The sequence below is a fragment of the Pinus tabuliformis genome, chromosome 2_2 (genome assembly GCF_031772625.1).
Source record: "Pinus tabuliformis cultivar Carrire ecotype Pingquan chromosome 2_2, CPIR1, whole genome shotgun sequence".
Taxonomy (NCBI): domain Eukaryota; kingdom Viridiplantae; phylum Streptophyta; class Pinopsida; order Pinales; family Pinaceae; genus Pinus; species Pinus tabuliformis.
Genome location: NC_142300.1, coordinates 333,913,806 through 333,919,289, shown reverse-complemented (window position 1 = coordinate 333,919,289; position 5,484 = coordinate 333,913,806). Strand labels below are relative to the sequence as shown.

At 35.9% G+C, this 5,484-nt stretch overlaps 1 pseudogene; it reads left to right on the top strand.

Annotated features, from left to right (window-relative positions):
• Positions 1 to 3,585: 3,585 nt before the first annotated feature.
• On the top strand, positions 3,586 to 4,857 carry LOC149192644 (uncharacterized; annotated as a pseudogene).
• The last annotated feature ends 627 nt before the right edge of the window (positions 4,858 to 5,484 follow it).

Below are 5,484 nucleotides of genomic sequence, written 5' to 3'. Positions count from 1 at the left end.
CGAAAAAAGATAAACATCACTAAGCTCTTTCAATGACATAATCTCATCCATGAGATATATATGTTACTCAACTCACGCTTTAAAATTGTGAATTTCCCACTAATATTACTTTAAAACCATATAATCTTATAACAAAATTCCTTTCCTGATGATGAACCACAATTGAGGGTTCAAAACATTGACCTCAGTCCCATAAAACATTGTTGTGATTAATCCAGAAAAATTATCATTCATCATTATGAATAATAGAAGCCCAAATTCAGAAAAATTCCTTCTCATTAAAAAAATCAAATATAAAACTTTAATTAAAATTAAATTATTTTGAAATTCAACAAAAGCCAAAAACAGTGTTCCACCACCCACAAATCGATTACACAACAATACATCATCTTCATTTGCGCCAAACACATCAAATTTGTAATGAGAAAAGGAACCATTAATTAATGATGCCCGTTAAGAACCACTCCCAACCAGGGATGGAATTTGACGTACATTTTTCCCATCATAGGTCATTTTTTCGTATTTGACATCTAGAATTTGTGGATGTCTGTTTTTCATGACATGCTTGAAATGGTGTAACCGTATTTTTGATGTTTCATTTTTTTTCCAAAACATCATTACGCCCATTTATTTTCCATCTACCAATTCAATCCCATATGAAAGCTTACAGTTGCTTATGTTTGTGTGCATTTTCTGTATAGCCCATTAAACTTTAAATGAAAGCCTCTTTCCATGTTACTACAAGTCGCACTTTGTTTATGTTAATCTTGTTGTTGTTGTCTGATACCTAGGATTCCATGGCTTTATGATTTAAGAAAAACACATCACTTCTAATTCCTTTGATGTTTTCATACTTTCTCACGTTGTTGTGGTCCTACAATGAAGGATAGAGATCATATATTAATCTTGAAATTGCAGGCCTCATTCTTCTTTGGCATCTTAGGGTTTCATGCTCGATCTCTCTACTTATCAATCCCTACAATGAAGGATAGAGATTAGATATTAATCTTGAAATTGCAGGCCTCATTCTTCTTTGGCATCTTAGGGTCACATGCTCGATCCCTCTGCTTATCAATCTCTCAAAGAGGGAGATGTCCAATTTGTATTTCATGCGTAATTCATATTCCGCAACAAAAGGATGCAACTGTAAGTGATCGCCAAGGAGAATGAGATGTTGAGTGAAGGAGTTGATGCAGGGAAGAACATGGGCCTCCAAAACCTTGACGACCTCTTCTATCACCACTATTTCTACTTGCAATGCCTAGAGGAGGACATAATTTTGAGCAACCCCAGTGGTTATCATTCCCACAACTTTTTCTTTTCTTAAAATTTTGAGGTTGGGCTTATGATCATGTTGAAGTAGCCCATCACATATTTCTTTGTATCTCTCAGATAGATTGTGCAGTTCCTCCTTGACCTTTTCATTGGCTTTCTGCAACTAATGATTATGCAGCTTGATCCTTGATTTTTAGGGAAACAACCATAAATACTAGGAACTAAGTATGTTGTCTAGAGATATCTCTGCTGAAGAAGATTTATTCAACACTTTCTGCTTCCCTTTAAATTTCTTGTCGCCTTTATCGACCACTAGTTCATCTCTCGTCCCTTTCTACCATACCTCTTAGACAGGTTGAACACCTGTTGATTTTCTCTTGCACATTGGTACACATTAATTCATTGTCTCTATCACGAAGTCTTCCAGAAAGAACATTCAACCTTGGCTTCAACATTGAATTTTTGAATCGCCACTGATTCAAACAATATTTTTATCTACAGAATAAATGGATTCCAAGAACTGATTTAGTGCATGGTTGGTATAAAAAATGACCAGAATAGGATCGCATTGTATGTTATATAGGAGGATTCTGGAAATGGTCAAACCAACATAGGTTTTCGCAGTTTCGGGAGGGCCCTATAATGGTCAGCCTCTTTGTCAGGCCCTGCTTCACGACTTCTATCTAGCTTTCGTCTAAGGTGGAATTCCACTCAGGCCATTTCTGCAAAATGTGGAGTGTGCTTCTGCCCAAACAATTTTGGATCCTCAGAAATGCACATTCTAAATTATATGCATCCTTTAATTTCCTCTTTTCTAGATAACTTGGCTCTATAGTTTGGAGTTCTAATGATAGAAAGTGCTCCCCAAAAGGAAGCTCTTTTATTTCTGGGCGTTGAAGACATTTCAAAAAATGGACATAGGTATGAAGCTTCTTTGAAAGATAATATGAAAGAAATGACCCAGAGATTCCTGTAAAATGTAAAGAAAATTCAAAGAAAGTGTGAATAGGGGCTCATGGATGTGTCATTTCCAAACTTCTCAATTACATCATCAGGGTTGGCTTCCCCACACTCAATCTAAGTAATCTACCCAATTTTCTCAGTCATAGTCATTCAAGAAAGAAAATCCTCAACTCTCTCTTTAATGGATTGGCCATGGTCCATTTAATTGTTTAGTCTTGTGAATTTAATTGGAAATATGTTATTGCACTTTCCAAAAGTTTCAAATTTTAGTGCAAACTGTATCTTTCTAACAAAGTTTGGAGATGCATTCTAATGAATCTTGATATCTCAGTGAAAACAATAAATTTATGTATCATTTACTAGCAGCATATGCACAACAAACAATACAATTAATTCAATCATGATTTTGGGTTTTAACTGAGGGAGTGGCATAAGGCACATTTATCTTATTTCGATTCAATAGAATTATAAAAGAAATTTGATTTATACTCTCAAAAATAACTAAGATGGAATGAGATGATTAATGCAGAATGTGTTAATTACTTTCATTTTTAATGTAGTTTGTATATAATGTGTTAATTGTATAGTTTGCATGTAAAATTTACCTAAAAGATTAAAATGTAAAAATTAGTGTGATAATTATTAATATATTAAAGATATTTGATTTTGTGTATATTTATTCTTTATTCTCAAGGAAGTGGTTGTAGCAGTGTTTTCATCCTTTGTTCATCAAGTTGGTTGTTTCTTGAATAGTGTCAAATATTGCAGGTGGTGGAGGTTTGAAGGACAGACTCACGGTTGCCCCAAAAACTCCAGGTTTTTATCTCTTTAAGTGGTTGTTTATTCAAATTAGAATTTTGATATGGTAAAAAATGCAGAATTCAATTTAAAAAGAAACGTATTTAAAGTGTTTTATTGTTTTATTTATTCTATTTATAGGCAATTGTCTCCAATCTAAGATTATAATTTTTCTCAAAAAACTAATTATTCTCTACATCAATCAAATTAACTTGAATGAAATCATTCCATTAGTGATGGTCAAAATTATGAATTAATATATATATAGAATATTATGTATTAAATTTTTATTGCTTTTATTTAAAATGGAATTTTAATGTAATTGAAAGGTAATTTTTTAATTTCTTCGAGAGAAAAGGTTCTTGACGGGAAACATATAGATCCAAATTCCAAATTCCAACCCCTGCTCTTGCCTTTTTAAGCATACAATTTACCTATTCGATGAAATCTGCTCATACCTTCTAGTTATTTTGTGAAGTTCTAGGCAAGGAGGGCTTAGGGCTTTAAACATAGCAGATCAGACTATAGGCTCTTGGATTTTGGGGAAGAATGGCCCGTAACGAAGAGAAGGCACAGTCTATGCTGAACAGGTTCTTGACATTCAAGAACAAAGAGAAGAATAAACCCAAGGAGAGGCACTCGTTCCTAGCCTCAAAATGTCATGATCTTGTAGAGGCACACAAATGGAGGTAGCAGATAATACGAGAGATTGGACGGAAGGTCATGGAGATTCAGAACTCAGACCTCAGTGAACACTACCTCCCAGACCTCAACGACGAGATCAACAAGCTGATTAGGGAAAAGGAGCACTGGGAAGCTCAGATCGTAGAGCTTGGCGGCCCTAATTATGCCAAAGTAGGGGCCAAGATGATAGACTTGGAAGGAAACTAGGTGGATGTGCACAGTGCTATCGGTGCTACCATTTTGCACTAGCTGCAAGATGGGTTTAACTCGGGCTTCACTATATCCCTGTGAATCCTGTTTTGTCCACTATTTGCTGCCGCTTTCTCTATATTTTATGGACAAAAGAGCCAAGGCAATGTACAACATATTAAATGCGCATTCAATAGTACAATCAAAGCCTGTGACCCATCATAAGACCGAAAGTTAAAACTGAATCTATGGTGGGCACTAGGTACTACTACTATCTAGGCCGAACGATACCTCTCCTTTGCGTAATTTCCGGTCATCGCTGTTTATTTCTGCCATCTGAGGGACGGGAATGTGATGGATCTCTTGTCGTGTAGTTAGATACGAATTAGGGGATCCCTTGTTGTGTAGTTGAATGCGAATTAGGATAGCCTCGGTTAGAGATACTTTGGGGCTGCGAAATTCCTAGCCGTCCTCAAAGAGCTATTCAATAAAACCCCCGAGGCAAAGAAGAGGAGGTCTATGTATGAGATTTACAAGTGAAATGATGCAAGTTATTATGGCTACAAGGATGACAAGGATAAGATCTTGGAGAAAGTTGAGCAACTTGCAAAGGAGGAGATGCGGGCCAGGGCGCTGAGAGAGTGGCAGAGGATTGAGTTCGTCGAGAGGGAGGCCATGTTAATGGTGAAGAGTGTGGAGGTCACTACCATTAAGCCGATTCTCTTCAAGGAAGAGGAGGATGTGGAGAAATAAATTGGAGAACAGGAGAAGGGAAACCAACAACATAGAGAGCGAGATTTTGTTGCCCATGTGCCCCTACTGGATGAGGAAGATATTGAGCACATGGTTATGGAGAAGAAGAAACAGGAGCTTCTTAGTAAATAAATGAGTGAGGATCTTCTGGAGGAGCAGTTCCAGGCCAAGGCAATGCTTGATATTCAACAATAAGGTATTCTGTTGAAGCTTATGGATCTTCAATTTTTTTTTTTTTCAAATGAGCTTCTCCTTTTTCATGAGCTTCTCGTTTTCCATGAGGGTGGGGTTGTCAATGCTCCCATGAGGGTGGTGAAGGATTTGTGCATTTTATACCCTAAAGCATGTTTTGAACAATTTTCACCATTCATCTCATCTTTGAGAACAGTCAGCACACAATTTACATAATAATTATTTGATAACCTATTCAAAATTTGAACGATTCCATCCCAAGTGCATTGGTTTAAACTTAGTGTTAGATTAGTTGTGATCATCAGGTATATATCAATATAGTGTTTTAGTAGTTTTGTACTCTTAGTTGCCTTTAGTATAGTCTATCTGCTAGTGAATTGTGTCTCTTATTTGAAAGGTTAAAGTTCACATGTGATGTTTCTTTTTGTATTTAGACATTGTCACTCATGTATTATTATGATCTGAAACAAAAGTTTTCACACTACACAATTTTCCACCATTAGTAAGTTTTAATCTCTCATTTATTTGGAAGAATTGATTTTCTTTCTCACCATGGTTCTCTACTATTGGCTTATATTATTTGGTGTTAAAGCATGAATATCTGATGATGTTATTAGCTAAATTGAAGTC